The sequence below is a fragment of the Macaca mulatta genome, chromosome 14 (assembly GCF_049350105.2).
Source record: "Macaca mulatta isolate MMU2019108-1 chromosome 14, T2T-MMU8v2.0, whole genome shotgun sequence".
Classification (NCBI taxonomy): Eukaryota; Metazoa; Chordata; class Mammalia; order Primates; family Cercopithecidae; genus Macaca; species Macaca mulatta.
Genome location: NC_133419.1, coordinates 88,332,724 through 88,351,040, shown reverse-complemented (window position 1 = coordinate 88,351,040; position 18,317 = coordinate 88,332,724). Strand labels below are relative to the sequence as shown.

Genomic DNA, 18,317 nt, shown 5'->3' with positions numbered 1-18,317 from the left:
GCTGAGGCAGTCTGAACAAGTTACCTGTGAAATGGAGAATACATTCAAATTCACCAGGGTTGTTATGAGCATTAAGTAAGATGATGACAGTAATGAGTTTTACACAGTGTCAGCACATAGTAAGCAGTCAGTAAATGTTAGATATTTTTAAAGTTAACAGAGGATGAGCTGGCAGAACTATTTCAGGATGTCATATGTTGTTTCCACAGTGTAGGATTTGAATTAAAACATAGAAATATGAAGTGATGAATGCCCACCATGGGGTTCAGATACACCCACATCACTGGTGTTTTATTTATCCCAGAAAAGGTTTGTTCAAGATGAATGCTTCTCCTTGATAAAAGCAACAAGACCACCCAGTTTTCTCGAGAGAGCTCAATTACTGTTAGGTATAATTGCCCCTCCAAAAGAGGCAGATCTCACAAAGCCACCTTAATACCAACTGGAGAAAGATTGAACTGGTAAGTTAAGAATGATTTCTGTTAAAAAGTAGCTGCTAATTCCTGAGGCTGGTTGTTGCATAAAAATGAATGTAAGTAGGCCAGGCGCGGTGGCTCACGCCTGTAATCCCAGCACTTTGGGAGGCTGAGGCAGGCGGATCACGAGGTCAGGAGATCAAGACCATCCTGGCTAACATGGTGAAACTCTGTCTCTACTAAAAATACAAAAAAATTAGCCAAACATGGTGGCGGGTGCCTGCAGTCCCAGCTACTTGGGAGGCTGAGGCCGGAGAATGGCATGAACCCGGGAGGCAAAGCTTGCAATGAGCCGAGATCGCACCACTGCACTCCGGCCTGGGCAACAGAGTGAGACTCCATCTAAAAAAAAAAAGTAAGCATTTATTCCTATATTATTTTATTGGGAAGTGCTGCACATGTATCACAAGGTATTAAGCAACATTCACACATGAAACAGTAACCAAGTATTTATTAAAAACTTACTAAGAGTTAAACTCTGAATGCTTAAGAGCAGGTAATTTTCAGAAAGATCAATTCACAAGAAGACAAGAAACTAATAATTTGGAATCTTGTATGTCAACAAAATCTCCAAATATTATTATATATATGTGTAATATTTCATGTTGTCATCACTACCTTTCCCTTAGGTGAATGGCTATCCATCTTGGTAAGATGGAAAATGCAAAGACTTTAGTCAAGAATTAGCTTCAAAGGAACACTGTCTGTGTGACTTTGAGCAAAAAAACCCATAGTATGCTTGATTCTTATTTATATAGATCAGTTACAGATAGCCTATGTATAAAATAAGCAAAATGATGCTTGACTCATTTGATATTCGTGAAGACTGAGTGATAATAATTGACTAGCACCAAACTGATTCTTAGTAAACATTAGTTTAATTTGGTCCAGTAGTTAAATCATTGCTTATGACACTTATACCATACCACTGTTGTATCTCTCTAATCTTTTGCTTAATACTTATGGCTTATGCAGATCTAGAAGGTCAGAAAAACATTCTAGAGCTCTAGATGTTGCCTACCAGAGTAAATTATAGATCACACTTGATGCCTCTTCTGGAAGAACTGAAGATAGAAGAATCTCATTCATTTAAGAAAAATGCATTAGGTATCCACATTGTTCTTTACATAAGGAATACAAATGTACCCTCATGGAGCTCACAGACAAGCACCCAACACTTTAAACAATGTATATGAGCTAAATGGGGAAAAGGTAGGGAGCTCTGTAAGTATGCAGGAAGCATTCCAAACTCAGTTTTGAGTTCAGGAGTGGTATGATAAGGAAATCATGCTCAAAGAGAATGGCATTCAAAAATAGTAATAACTACCATTTATTGAGTGCTCGCAATGATCACTTGGCTATCATAAGCATTTTATAAAACTTAATTCTGTTATTCTGCACAATGGCTCATTGAAGAGAATTCTTTGATATCCCCATTTTACAGATGAGAAAGCTGAAGCATAAGACTAAGTAATTTGCATAGTGTGATTCACCTAGTAAGTGAGGCACTGAGATCTGACATCTAAATAAAAACTTTTCATTAAAATGGGAGTTCTAGGAAGAAAGAGTGGGTGACAACTTCCAGACAGTGGGAATTTAAAGTACAAAATCCTGGAGACAATGAGTATAAAAAGAAATTTAATGTTGGTGTTATGGCCAGAGCAGAGCGTAGGACTGTGGGAAAAAGAAAAGGTAAGATCACAGAAGGAGGCAAAGACTAGAGAGATAGTCAAGAACTGAGTAAACTATGCTGTAAAATTCCTATGCTTTATCCTGAGGGCCATGGAAAACCAATGAAGGATTTAAATGCTCTCCAGAATCAACCTGCCGCATAGAAGACTCTAGCTAGAGTATGCAGGAAAGATTGGAGGAATGATCCCTGGAATCAAAAAAAACAATTGGGATTTTGTGGTGGCAATTTTGGGGAGAGATGATGGTATGCTGAGCTCAGATAGTAGCAAAGGGCATGAGAAAAATGGATGGGGTCGACTACTGCCTTAGGTACTGGAGTCAACAGCACACAATGATTAATTGAATGGGGAAGGTGAATCAGAAAGTAAAAAATAAAAAATAAAATTAAAAAATTACTCAGGTTTCTGGACTGAGAAATCAGGTAGATAGAACTTTTATTTGCCAGAAAAAGGAATTCCAGAGAAAGGACAGATTAAAGAGAAATATATTTAGTCATCTAACTACACAATTGTTTGTAGAAAAACCCAAAGTTAGTTTTCAATGTAGTGTTTCAGAGGTGAAATTGTCTGAAGGGTTCAAGTCTTTCTTAAAGACTTTACCATAACAACCCTTTACCATAACTAGCACAATTATTGGTCTTATAGTCAGTTTTCTAATATGCAGAATCTGCTCATTAGCATTCCTTACATAGGGGAAATTGCATTATTCTAGAAAGCTTCCCCCACATCATTATGACTGTATATTGTGTAGATATTTTGAGACTTGTTGAAGAAAAAGTATAGGTTAAAAGCTATATTTGGTGTCCTGGACCTGATTCTAATGCTGAGAAGAAAAGATGTCCTGGATGTCAATTGGTAAAATTGAAGAATCAGACAAAGAAGGAGATTACTATGTGAATCTCCTTCATATTTGTATTAGTTTGCTAGGCGCTGCCATAATAAATACATAGACTGGGTAGCTTTTATTTTCCCACAGTTGTAGAAAATGGAAGTCTAAGATAAAGGTGTTGGCAGAGGTTTTGCTTCCTTCTGAGGCTGTGAGGGAAAGACCAGCTCCAGGTCTGTTTCTTCAGCTTGTAGATGGACATCTCCCTCTATCTTCACATGATCTTCCCTTTGTATATGACTATGACAACATTTTATTTCTGATATGGATAGCAGTCGTACTGAATTAGGGCCGACCCTAAAAACTTTATTTTAACTTAATTAGTTCTGTAAAGACCTTATGTCTAAAACAGGTTACATTATGATGTACTAGGGGTTAGAACTTCAATGGGGGGAAGCGAGGACACACGATTTGGCCCATAATAGAATCCTTGCTACAATGCCCTAAGCCAGGGCTTAATACGGAGGGAGTGAATCAAAGAAAGTAGAGACAGTAGAGAGTTTATTCCAAACGCTTCAGAGATAGTAGCTACAACATCCAAGATCAAGACTGGCAGCGACTACAAGTATAACCAGCATCCGGAGCCTTTGGTGGTGACAGTACCCACCACACAGCCTAGTTCCAGTTGGTGGCAGAGGTGCCCTCGTCCAATAGTTCTTCTGGCTGGTTTCTGTCCCCTGATTTCCCTTGGTTTCTGCTCATTTTCTTAGTGTAGTTCCCCAGCTTTTCTAGGATTCTATAAGACACCCAATGCATTCGTTTCTCCAATTCAATTAGTCAGATTTGGTTTCTCATGTTTCTAACCAAGAACCATGACAACTAAAGAAAATACCTTAGGGATGCTTCTACATGTTCGAATGAAGACTTACTATCTCCTATGGCACAGGAGAAAGAGAACAAACTGCATAATGGGCAGATCTAGGTTGAAGTCTTGGCTCCACCATTTTCCAGACACATTGGCAAGTTTCTGAAACTTTCTGAGCATCAGTTTCCTCATAAATAAGTTTGAAATCATAATACCAAACATTTATTGGGCACTTATCAAATTCTAGGCACTGCTCTGGTACTGTATACACATCATGCCATTTGTGTCTCATAGCAACCCTTCACCATAACTAGTACTACTGTCAGGTTTATAGATTAAGCAATGATGCTGCATGTCAGTGACTCCTAAATGCATGTTCTAAACCCAGGACCTGTCTATGAGCTCTAAACTGATATATCTGACTACCAGGTTTACATATTTCAAACTATATTTAACAAAGAACTTCTGAGCTCTAAATCCTTCCCTCAACTGAATTTCCCCCCAAATTCTGTTGACTAAATAATGACATCCAAGTTTTTCAATGCTAATCTTTATTATTAGCACTCCCCATTTCTTCATTTCTCCCACTTCCAGTCATAACTAAGCCCTGATTATTTAACCTCTGTATTAGTTTTCTATGGCTAATATAGCAAATCAAAACAAATGATGCAGCTTAAAACAACACCCAATTATGTATTACCTTACAGTTTTGAAGGTCAGAAGTCTGGGTATAACACGACTCAGCTAGTTCTCAGCTTAGAGTCTCATAAGACTAAAATGAAGGTGTTGGCAGGAATGTTTTCTTCTAGAGGCTTTGGGGATGAATCCTTTTCTAAGTTCATTTAAAGTGTTGGCTGAGTTCAGTTCCTTGTAGTTAGGACTGAGGTCACAGTTTCCTTGTTAATTTTGGTGGCCAGTCTTTGCTCCTGAAGACAGCATTCCTTCTTCATATGCTTTCCAAATGGACCCTCCAATAATCATGACTCCAGTCTCCCTCATTCCTTGAATCTCTCTGATTTCCTTTTCCCTTGCATCTCTTAGCTTTCAGCTGGACAAAATTCTCTGGACTTGCCTGGATAATTAAGTATACTTTTCCTTAAAGCCAGCTGAGTGATAACCTTAATTGCATCTACAAAATTCATTTTGTCATGCTTTGTGACATTCACAGGTTTTGGGATTGGAGCATGGACTTCTTTTGGAGGACGTTATTCTGCCAACCACCATAAGAAAACACATGCGTACCTCATTAGAGGTAATAGCAATGTTACCTATTAGTTAGGAGGGTAGACTATGGAGCTGGATTCTTTTGGTTCTTCTACCTATTACCTGTCATTTAGGACAAGGTATTTAACAACTCTGTGCTTCAGTTTCTTCACTTGTAAAATGAAGGTAATAATAGTACTTACCACATAAGATTCTTGAGAAAATTAAATGAGTTACTATATTTAAAGTTTTTAGGCTGGGCGCGGTGGCTGAAGCCTGTAATCCCAGCACTTTGGGAGGCTGAAACAGGCGGATCACGAGGTCAGGAGATCGAGACCATCCTGGCTTAACCGGTGAAACCCCGTCTCTACTAAAAAAATACAAAAAACTAGCCGGGCGAGGTGGTGGGCGCCTGTAGTCCCAGCTACTCGCGAGGCTGAGGCAGGAGAATGGCGTAAACCCGGGAGGCGGAGCTTGCAGTGAGCTGAGATCTGGCCACTGCACTCCAGGCTGGGCGACACAGCGAGACTCCGCCTCAAAAAAACAAAACAAAACAAAAAAAGTTTTTAGAGCAATGCCTGGTATAAATTAAGTGCTGTGTTTAATTATGTTATCATTACAAATCGATATTATGAAAGGGGAGAGTATGCTATATGAAACATGTGGGGACCAATTTCTAATGAGATGTCAACAGAAAGATTTCTAAGCTCAGAACTGATGGAAAAAGAAAGGAAAAAGCTAAAACTAGGTTGTTGGGAAGAGGTAGGGTAGTGGAGGAAGCACTATGGACATAGAATTCTAGATGGGCAAAGACTCAGGAGTGAGAAAATACTGGTCTATACAAGAAACTACAAGTATGTTATTGTTACTTCAGCCTGATGAAGTGAAGGTAGAGTGAAACAAAAAAAAGAGGATGTGGAGAAATAGGAACACTTTTACACTGTTGGTGGGATTGTAAACTAGTTCAACCATTATGGAAAACAGTATGGCGATTCCTCAAGGATCTAGAACTAGAAGTACCATATGACCCAGCCATCCCATTACTGGGTATATACCCAAAGGATTATAAATCATGCTGCTATAAAGACACATGCACAGGTATGTTCATTGCGGCACTATTCACAATAGCAAAGACTTGGAATCAACCCAATGTCCATCAGTGACTGACTGGATTAAGAAAATGTGGCATGTGGGGGCCGGGCGCGGTGGTTCAAGCCTGTAATCCTAGCACTTTGGGAGGCCGAGACGGGCGGATCACGAGGTCAGGAGATCGAGACCAGCCTGGCTAACACGGTGAAACTCCGTCTCTACTAAAAAAATACAAAAAACTAGCTAGGCAAGGTGGCGGGAGCCTGTAGTCCCAGCTACTTGGGAGGCTGAGGCAGAAGAATGGTGTAGACCCGGGAGGCGGAGCTTGCAGTGAGCTGAGATACCGCCACTGCACTCCAGCCTGGGCGACAAAGCGAGACTCTGTCTCAAAAAAAAAAAAAAAAAAAGAAAATGTGGCACGTATACACCATGGAATACTATGCAGCCATGAAAAAATATGAGTTTGTGTCCTTTGTAGGGACATGGATGCAGCTGGAAACCATCATTCTCAGCAAACTATCACAAGAACAGAAAACCAAACACCGCAAGTTCTCACTCATAGGTGGGAACTGAACAATGAGATCACTTGGACTCGGGAAGGGGAACATCACACGCTGGGGCCTATTATGGGGGGAGGGGGAGGGATTGCATTGGGAGTTATACCTGATGTAAATAATGAGTTGATGGGTGCTGACAAGTTGATGGGTGCAGCACACCAACATGACACAAGTATACATATGTAACAAACCTGCACGTTATGCACATGTACCCTAGAACTTAAAGTATAATAATAAAAATAAATAAATAAATAAATAAATAAATAAATAAAGGCTAAAGAAGAAAAAAGATGTCAGTCTCACAAGTCTGTGTGGTCAGAATGAGGAACTTGGCTGTCAGAACAACGGAAGCTGTAGAGAGACAGGACCTAAGCAACATATTTTAGAGGATCACTCTGGTTGCCCCTTGAGAAGGGATTAGAAAGGGGCAAGAACGACAGCAGATAAACTGTTTAGAAGTCCATGGTAATAGTCTAAATGAAAGACTAATTTGGTCTATGGTAACAGTCCATGTGAAAGACTGGTTTGGGGCTATGGAAATAAAGATAATTAAGCATATTTGTGATATGTTTTGGAAGTTTTGGTAAGCTGAATAATGTCCTCCATCCCTTACACACACACACACACACACACACACACACACACACACACCCCTTCCCTCCCCCACTGTGAGATGTTCTAATGTCTGGAATTTGTGATATGTTATGTTACATGGTAAAAGGGACTTAGCAGTTGGAATTAAGGTTATGGACTTTAAAATACACCGTGTATCCTGAGTTATCTAGGTGGATCCAATCTAGTCAGGAGTTCTTAAAAGGAAAGAACACTCTCTAGATGGAAGTAAAGGAGGATGACAGAGAGCTGTGGTACAAAGAGAAGTCAGAGATTCCAAGTGTGAGAAGGATTTGGCCTGCTGTGCTGCCTCTGAGATACAGGGGCCTGGGTGCTCAGACTGGAGAGAGTCCTGCCAGAGTTAAGGGAGGCCCCCAGTGGACAGCCAATAAGAAAACAGGGGCCCCTCAGTCCCACAACCACAAGGAACTAGATTCTGCCAACAATCTCAATGAGCTCAGAAGCCAATTCTTCCCAAAGCCATCCAATAAGAGCCGAGGTAACAGATACCTTGATTCCTGTCTTGAGAAACCAGGAGCACAGAAACAAGCTGAGCCAGTCTGGACTTCAGAACTACAGAGCTGTGAGAAATAAACTACTGGGATTTTTTTAAGTGACCGATTGATGGTTTTAAGCCACTAAATTGGTGGTAACTTTTAATGCACCAATGGAAAACTATATATTTACATATTAATATCAGTCTTCCTCATAGACTGTAAGTTTCATAAGTACAAGGACAGTGACTGTTTATTTCACCATTCTTTTCCTAGACTTAGCCCAATGCTGGCATTTGATAGATGCTCAACATGAGGCAGTGAACATTTAAATAGCTTATCTAATGTCACACAATTGGTAAGTGTTAGAACCAGGCCTTGAGCTCATGTCAGAATACCATATATAACATATAATTCTTTTGAACATTAACACAGCATATTTAATGTCTTTGGCACACAGTAGACATTTAATAGCTATTACATCCTCCAGGTCCCCTTAATTACCCGGACCCTAGCTCAAACTCTCCTTTTTGCACTTCTGGCTAATAGTAATGTCCTAATGAGCCTCACTGAATCTAAGCATTCTCTACTGCAATCCATTTTCTGCCACATTAATATTCTACAAACACATATATTAAGATTATGTCTTTGAAAGCACAGGGCCAACTGTAAAGCTCGTTTATTGTTTATTGTTATTGTCACCATTATTACCATCACTCACATTAAATCTAGCCTGCTGAGTCAAGCTTCCAAGGTACCAGTCTCAGGGCTTTCCTGTCCTCTCTGACATTTCTCACCTTTCTCAGCATGGACTCATTGTGTAAGCCAAATGATCTGCTACCTGTTGGAGATACATCCACGACTCACTGTTACCTTTGGTCTTTGCTCATGCTTTTTTGGACTTTCCTATTTAAATATTGCCATGCTCCAGCCTGAAAATCCACCTTTTTCACAAAGCCTTTCTTAGCAACACTACATCTCATTGATCTTACCTGAATTCCTACAGCACTGAGGCCCTGATCCATGCTCTTTGGCACTTATTTAGTCTATTCCACACCCTAAAATGCATGCCTTTGAAGTGACAGACATGGGGCTAATCATAAACTATGACTTTTGCCCAGTACTATTTTGTACGGCTTTTGGTGGGGTTTTGGGGTGTGGTGTATGTGTCTTGTCTCTCTCCAGCTATGTAATAAATCCCTCAGAAAGCCATTTAAAAAATTAAGCAATTAAGCTCTGGAGTCTAACATGCTGGATTCAAATCCTGTCTGTCACTTATCAGCAATCTGACCTTGGGCAATTTCCTTAATTTCTCTAAAACTTAATTTCCAGTCAGGCACTGTAGCTCACACCTGTACTCCCAGCACTTTGGGAGGCCAAGGCTGGTGGATCACTTGAGCCCAGGAGTTTGAGACCAGCCTGGGCAACATGGCAAAGCCCCATCTCTATCAAAAATATGTGCATACAAAAATTAGCCAGGCAGACTGGCACATGCCTATAGTCCCAGCTACTTGGGAGGCTGAGGTGGGAAGATCACTTGAGCCATGCAGATGAAGGTTACAGTGAGCCGAGATCACACCACTGCACCCCAGCCTGGGCAACAGAGAGAGACTCTGTCTCAAAATTTCATAGATAAGGAAATTAAATTTTATTTAATTAATTCATAAAAATTTAATTTCCTTATCTATAAAATGATGTACAATATCTAATATATTTGATATTGCATATCATTATAATCTATCAATCCTATAATATTAAATGTTATGCTATATCATTTAACAATATAATAAATAGTGTACAATATATAGTATATAATGGTAGATTATAATAGTTTTCTTCATTGGGTTATTGTGAGAAATAAAATAAGGTAATTCATGTAAGGCTTTGAAAATACTCTCCAGCATATAAGTACTCAATAAACATTACCCATTATTAGGCTTCGAGCGGTTTTTTTTTTTTTTTTTTTTTTTTTGAGACAATGCCTTGCTCTGTCGCCCAGGCTGCAGTGCAGTGGCACAATCGTGGCTCACTACAGCCTTGACCTCTGGAGCTCAAACTATTCTGTCACCTCAGCCTCCCAAGTAGCTGGGACCACAAGTACACAGCACCATATCCAGCTAATTTCTAATTTTTTGTAGAGATGGGGGTTACACTATGTTGCCCAGACTGGTCTCAAACTCCTGAGCTCAAGAGATCCTCTTGCCTCAGCCTCCCAAGTTCTGGTATTACAGGCCTGAGTCACTTCACCTGGCTGATTGTCAGTTTGTATTCCTACCACCATTCTGCGCCTTCCACAATTCTGGGCACAGAGTAGGTATTTAATAAATATTCTTGTCTGAATATTATTGAAAAATAATGATATATTAGATGGCTAATCTGGTAGAGGAAAATCAGAAAATTGATTCAAAGGAGTATTGACTGAACTGAATATTCAATTGACAGAAATCAGGAAATAATTTGGGAAGCAAAGACACCCACAAATTATTCCATTGTATACAGATCAAACATCATAAGAAACAAGAAAATCACAATCATTAGGTAATTTTATTTTGCTTTACGAAAATATTTGATTGTTAAATTAATATGTGCTATTAGTAAAGTTGAAATTCCAGAAGTCGGGAGAGATATTACCTCTATCTTTATACCTCACTATCCACACTGCTGAGAGGCACCTCCTATACAAAGTTTCATGCCTGATCTTTCCTAAATTTATTTGGTTTTTTAAAATCATTTAAACTTTCATTTTATGTTAGATTCAGAGGCAATATGGTTAAGCCTTGTGTCCCCACCCAAATCTCATATTGAATTGGAATCCCTAGGTGTTGAGGTGAATGGATCCTGGGAGCATTTTCCCCCATGCTGTCCTCATGATAGTGAGTGAGTTCTCACAAGATCTGATGGTTTTATAAGGCAGTTGTCCCTGTTCTTGGTCACTCTCGCTCACCTGCCACCATGTAAGACTTGCCTCTTCCCCTTCTGCCATGATTGTAAGGTTCCTGAGCCCTCTCCAGCCATGGGGAACTGTGAATCAATTAAACCTCTTTTCTTTATAAATTACCCGGTCTCGGGTATGTCTTTCTAGCAGTGAGAAAATGAAGTGATACAACAGGGTACATGTGCAGGTTTGTTTCATGGGTATATTGCATGATGCTAAGGTTTGGAGTACGATTAATCCCATCGCCCAGGTAGTGATCATGGTACCCAATAGTTAATGATCTTCCCTAAATTTTCTGTGTGTAGTTACTTGCCTTTCTAGTCCTCCATTTCCTTATCTTAAGAAATACCAACTCCTTTGCAGGAGTGTTCTAAAATTTATAAAGCACACAATCATTTTATCCTAGGTTAATCTGAAAACAGCAGAATTTTGTAGTCATGGAAGCAAAAGAGAGGATATTTGTCAGAATACTTTCAAGGTGAATTAGCGATTAATTCCCTTGAAGTTTTTAAGTCCCAAATGCATCTTTAACTAAAGGTTGTTATAGAGTTTGCCTTTTCCTAAATCTATTTAAATGACTGCAATGTTCAAACAGGAAGTTGTGGATAAATTAGCTTTTAAAAATGTTTAAGAGAAAATAATATGTGCATTTATAATCATTCATCACAGAGTCAGCCTACCACTTAAAGCACATTGTTTGGCAATCAGAAAAGCTGATGAACAAATTGAAAAAAAAAAAAAAAGTAATTACAGAAAAAGTCAATGAATAAGCAATTACTGAAGAATAAATTACCCAAAAAAAGGCAGACTAGAAAGTACGGCATGGAGACCATACCTTTGTGCACTGGATGGGCCTCTGCAGTGTCATTGTCCGGCACTTGCCCTCTGAGCAAGAACAACCTAGTTACCTTCCCTGGCATCCTTACTCCCTGGCAATATACAACAGGCAGAAAACACCTTGCCACTGCTTTCCTATCATAATTGCACGTGTTTTATGGCAGGAGGAAAGGATGCAAACCCATTATCTGGAGTACAGATTAGAGATACTCAGACCTCTTAAACATTTTTAACTGCCAAACGTAGTAGAATGGGAATTTAAAAATGAATATCAAACTTAAAATATCTTGATGGAAATAGATCAGCTACTGAGTAAATATGACAAAGTTCTTAACATTGAAGGAACAAGGCATTCATGATACTCTAAGCAAGAAGGTGAAAATTTTTGAAATTTTAAACATAACTTGCAATAGTTTTAAAAATTATTTGGGGACCTGGTATCAAATCAACAAATATTTCTGTTTTCATAACATTGAAGTCAATGGTTTTTAAATATTTTTAATAAATGTTTTATTTTGGAATAATTTGATTCACAAAAATGTTGCAAAGATAGAGCACAGAGTTTCCATATATCTTTCACCCACTTTCAGCTAACACTAATATTACCATATACATTTGTCAAAACTAAGAAACCTACACTGGTTAATTACTATTAGTTAAATTCCTGGCTGTATTTGAATTTCACCAGTTCTCCACTAGTGTTCTTTTTGTGTTCTAAGATCCAATCCAGAATACTACACTGCATTTACAAGCTGTCAGGTTTTAATCTTATCTTTTTCCCTCTAGAAATCTAACTACAACAGACAACTTCCTTTGCTATTTCATAAGGTACAGTTTAGAGCAGCTTCTATAGGTTGCCAGAATTTGTTTGTGAGTAGAGATAAAATCAGTATGCTGATGAATTTTGTCTGAAGTTCTCCATGTAATTCTTGTCTCCAGGTGAACTGATTATTTTAATATTGGGAAAACAGGCTAACAGTGCCAAGAAATATTCTGAGACAGGTCAGTTTATATTACAGTAATATGGATTTGGAGATTTTTTTTATTTCTATCCCTGTCACTCATTAATATTCTTCCTAAATCAACACCATCAGTGAAATTTAATATATTTTCACTCTAGGGTCTGTAAAAGAAAAGCTGTGACTACATTTTTGTTGTTATTATGGTTAGGCATCATGATATTTCCTTAGAGGGAAATAACATTTTAAACAAATCTGATCAATCATGTTATTCTCAATCAGATTCTTATTGTTCATAGATTACTACTTTAAAACTTTCCAATAAAGAGCTCCTAATGAGAGAGAATCAAACCTAGACCCTTGAGATCCAGGAGACTGTCATAAAAGCTAACCAAAAGCAAAAAAATAAAAAATAATAAAAATAAAAACTTTGAAGTCTTCGGCTTCAACTTAAAAATTCGTAAGTTTTCCATTCTACCCCATGATATATTTATATTTGTTTTCATATAGAATTAATGTTTTAAATTACTTACCAACTGGTTAAGACTGATGACGCCTTTCATATTGATGATCCTCACTGGTATGGATATCCCTGTCTGACAACCAGAGGCCTGTTGATGGAAGTCCACGTTAGGCAAGGTACTCCTTATTGTTACCTCAACTAAACTTTTCAGCCAAATCCCTGTCCACAAATACCATGATATCCACACAGGAAAAAGAAATGTCAGGCTCCAACCACGCCTGAAGTCCTCATTCTTCTATTCTATATATATAGTTTATTCTGTCAGCAATATCCTCCCCTCCTCCTTCACTTACCCAGCTACTGAATATGGTGAAGAGGTTAACGACCCAGGCCTTGGAGTCAGGGAGGCTGGTTATCTGGGTGTATTCCAGACCAACACCCACAGCACTTTTTACCAGGTGGTTGTGGTATTTAAAGTTCTAGCACTGTCATTTATTAGCCAAATGACCTTGAACAAAAATCTTGCTAAGCCGTAGTTTCCTACTCTGTACAAGTGAGATTTATCATTGAAATTTCAGATTTATTATGAGAACTAAATGATATGATGTATGTAAAGCAGTTAGTGAATTGACTGACTCAGAAAGAGCTCAATCATTTTATTATTATATGTTAAGAACCAGTTCAATGTCACTTCCTGTCTTTTCCAGGAGAGTTGGTATTTTTCTTCTTTAGATTTCTTTGCATTTTTATTTTTTAAAAAAATATATAAAAAGCAATGTCATGATAAAATCACCATATGCTTTTAAGTAATAAAGATTATAAAACAGCAAGTGCCACATGTATGTGCATTAACCACATTAACGATGAAATACTTTCTTTTGGCACCTTTATTTTTCAAATTTTTTACAATAAGTATGCATTAATCTTATCTAAAATAAAGAAAGCAATGTAATATTGTTCTAACCATCCACATTAAATTCATTTTATCAAACAAAGATATGCACATAGTCCTATTTCCTGTCACTCCTACCACTGAATCCTCATCCCTAGTAGATTTCATTTTCAAAACTTTTCATTGATTCTCCTATTGTATACCTTCGTATTTCTAAACAACATGACTATGTTATCACTCATTTTACCATTTTAAACATCTATTATCTTTCTACTATGGAAGATAAAGACTTCATTTTTGCACTACTACCCAATTTCCCAATATTTTTCATCTTCCCAAAATAGTTATACTATACAATTTTTAATTAAACCATCATTTATTTTTTATTGTAACAATGTAAATATAATTTATAGCTGAACTATGTAGTTTGACTATTTTGTACACATTTAGTTCCCTGAAGTTAACTGTTTAATGATTTGTTTAAAAATGATGTCCCTATTACTGCTTTTTCTCAAACTCTCCCATAAGAGAGTCAATCACCTCTTGATAGCAAACGCAATCAATAATCTCTCTACTTTTTCTCTACATCCTTGCAAACTCCTTGTCCTCTAGCCTTACTCAGGACTGCTTCCCTCTTTAGGCCTTTGTTATGGACTGAATTGTGCTCACCAAAAATTCATATGTTGAAGCCCTAACCCCAGATTCTTCAATATATGACATTATTTGAAGATAGCATCTTTCAAGAAGTAATTAAATTAAAATGAGACTACAAGACTGGCCTTAGTCCAATCGCACTGGTTTCCTTCCAAGAGGAGATAAACACATACAAGCAGACACCAGGGCCGCTATGCTTAAAGGGACAGCCAAGTGAAGATGCAAGAAGAGGGGCTTCGAGGATGCCAACCCTGCTGGCATCTTGAGGACTTCCCACCTCCAGAACTGTGATAAAAGATATTTCTGTTAAGTTACCCAGTGTGTGTTATTTTGTTACGGCAGCCCTAGCAAACTAACACAGCATCCCTAATAGTCAATGAGGACTCCATTTTCTGAACTCCTTCCTTTCTTAATTTATTCCTTCATTTTTACTAATATTCTGATTGTTTTATAATAACAGGTGCATAGGAGATAATGCATGTCTGACAATGCCTGTATTTTACTATATAATTTAACTGAGCGACTAAATGTAGGATTCTTGATGGAAATAACTGGTCTTCAGGAAGGCTCCATTGCCTTCTAGCTTGATTGTCTGTCTCTCTCTCTCTCACACACACACTCTCTCTCTCTCTCTCTCTCTCTCTCTCTCTCTCTCTCTCAAATTTGTTCTTTATTCCAGATGTTCTGGAATTTCACAATGATCTATGTGCCTTACCGGTGATCTTTCATCTTTTGCAGTGTTAGGTACTTGATGGGCTCTTTTAATCTGGAAATACATGTCCTTGATTACTGGGAAACTTTAACTTTCCTTAACTGTTTTTTTCCCCCAGTCCTCACCTCTAGTGTCTCTAGGCTTCTACGTAGAACTCTCTTGCATTTTGAACCTCTTAGAATGAACCTCCAATTGACTTCTATTTTTTCCACCTGTTTTCCGTCTATTTGTTAGTTCTTTCTTGGACATTTATCCAGCTTTTTCTTTCAATCTGTCTATGTAATTATTTTATTTGTTTCATTTTAAATTTCCAAAAGCTTTCTCTTAATCTCTTAGTGTCTTTTTGGATACTGATACGATTTTTTAGTGGATTCGATAACTTCCTTGTGTCTCTGAAGTGTCAATTACAGTTTTTATTTTAAGCTTTCTTGTTCTTCTAATTTTGTATGTCTCCTACAAGTGCATTTTATGTTCATTTTTCCAACTTTTATTTTAGTACCTGTAATTTCACACATGCATAGGGTTTCTTGACCATTCATTTAGATTTAAAAGGGAGGCCTTAAATAATTGATTTGCACCTTGGTGTATGTGATATGTGGGGTAATAAGGCAGAGACTCAAATGTTTTCTGGAAAGCCTCCAAATATTAGCATCTGTAGACATTTTTTAGTGAGCCAGTTTCTCTTACTGTTCAGAGGAAAGACAGTTGATAGTCTCACTGCTCAACATGTAGACTTTTCTCTTAATCCTAGTGCAGTGATTCATCTTCACCTATGCAGTTATAAACACCCCTCCCACCATGCTGGGGAAGGTATGGCAATCTGTCTGCACAGAGATGGGGAGGAGGATTTTGGAGGCACATTGCTCTTTTTACATGCTTTTAACTAATCCTCATCTTTCAACAAAAACTTAAACATATTTTTCCAAAATAAAACAAAAACTGAAGCCTTTAATTTCATGAGCTGTTTAAATATAGCAATGTGAAATTGAACGTGTCTTGTTGGTCTATCTTCACAGGCATTGTGTACTAGCTTTCTCTGATTTTATATAATATGTACTTATTTGAGTCCAGCCTCTTTCACTTTGTATATTCTTCTTAAAAATCATCTGTGTTCCTTTTTATTGCTAAATAGTATTCCATTGTATGGACATATCACATTTTATTTGTCAATTCATCTATTGATGAGCATTTGGGTGGTTTTCAGTGTTTAATTTGGTTACTATGAATAAAGTTGCTATGACTATTTGCGTTCCATTTGTTGAAAAAATCTTTACTTTCCGGCCGGGCGCGGTGTCTCAAGCCTGTAATCCCAGCACTTTGGGAGGCCGAGACGGGCGGATCACGAGGTCAGGAGATCAAGACCTTCCTGTCTAACACGGTGAAACCCCGTCTCTACTAAAAAATACAAAACAAAACAAAACAAAACAAAACAAAAACTAGCCGGGCGAGGTGGCGGGCGCCTGTAGTCCCAGCTAATGTAGTCCCAGCTACTCGGGAGGCTGAGGCAGGAGAATGGCATAAACCCGGGAGGCGGAGCTTGCAGTCAGCTGAGATCCAGCCACTGCACTCCAGCCTGGGCGACAGAGCGAGACTACGTCTCAAAAAAAAACCAAAAAAACCCTTTACTTTCCAAATTAAATAACATTAGCAACTTTGTCAAAAATCAATTGACATGTGGTTATATTTCTGAACTTTGTTTGGTTCCATTGATCCATATTTCTATTCTTATGTTAGATAATACCACACTGTCTCAATTACTGAAGCTTTCTACTAATTCTTGAAATAGATTAGCGTAAAAATAAGTTTTTCTTTTAAAAATGTGTTTTAGCAGTTCTACATCCATTGAATTTTCATATATATTTTAGAAACAACTCAACTTTTACCAAAAACAACTGCTGGGATTTTAATTGGGCTTATATTTAATCTATAGTTGAATTTGGGGAAAATTATTATTTTAACAATATTTAGTTTTTAATATACAAACCTGGTATATTTCTCCATTTAATTAGATTTTTCAAAAAATGTAATTGACCAATATTTTCTGGTTTTCAGTATACAAGTATCACATATTTTGTAAACCTTTCCCATGAGTTTAAGGCAGCTATTTACAGTTTTGAATGTATGTCTGCTAATCAAGTTTGTTAATTACATGACTCAAATATCTATTAACTCTTCTGTCTATAATGATTGGAGATTTGTCTGTTTTTCTTTGTAGGTTCATCAAGTTTTGCATTATATATTTTGAGGCTGTGATGTCATTTAACAAGACTTTAATATTTTTCATCTTCCTGTTATAATTAACTTTTTATCATTATAAATTAATTCCCTACCTTTGGTAATGTTTTTTGTATTAATGTCTACTTTACCTGATTTTACTATAATTGCATTAGTTTCCTTTCTGGTTTGCCTTTTTTCATTATTTCTATTTCCTTATGTTTTAGATGTGTCCTGTTAAAAAAAATCATGCAGGTAGGCAACCTCCAATGATCTCTGCCTCCTGATTTACCTCTCTTATGTAATATCCTTTCCTTGAATATAGACTGGACTTAAACTGACTCATTTCTAATGAACTAAATATGAAGGAAGTGATTAGGTTATAAAAAGACTGTGACTTGTGCTTTAAGTGGTCTCTCTTACTCTCTTTTGGATTGCTTGCCCTAGGGAAAGCCAGCTGTCTATGGTAAGATAGCACTGTGAGAGTTTCACTTGAGTAAGCTGGAAGAAGATCTTCTGAGGCCTTCCAAAAAACCACTAGAGTGAGCTTCAAAAAGGATTCATTCACAGTCCAGCATTGAGATGACTGCGGCCCTGTCAACACATGGATTGAAGTCTTGTGAGAGACCCTGACCAAGAACCACCTGGAAAGACATTCTCAGATTCTTGGCCCACAGAAACTGTAAAGTAAAAATGTATGTTGTTTTTAGCCACTATGTTTTTGGGCAGTTTTTATGTAGCAATCATTATCTAATACATGCTTGCACTTGGATTGTTTTAATCCACTCTGACAATTTTTTGCTTTGAACTGTAATATTTTGTTCAATTATAGAGAATA

At 37.6% G+C, this 18,317-nt stretch overlaps 1 long non-coding RNA gene across 3 annotated transcripts in view; it reads right to left on the bottom strand.

Annotated features, from left to right (window-relative positions):
• Positions 1-13,271, bottom strand: part of LOC144334443 (uncharacterized) — a 143,604-nt gene extending 130,333 nt beyond the window's left edge. For 2 of the 3 annotated variants that reach the window (XR_013404252.1, XR_013404251.1), the window contains exon 1: positions 13,078-13,157. This is a non-coding gene — a long non-coding RNA (uncharacterized LOC144334443). Of the gene's footprint in view, positions 1-13,077 lie in introns of all 3 variants that reach the window. The other variant, XR_013404253.1, reaches the window with a different exon arrangement.
• Between the last annotated feature and the right edge of the window lie 5,046 nt (positions 13,272-18,317).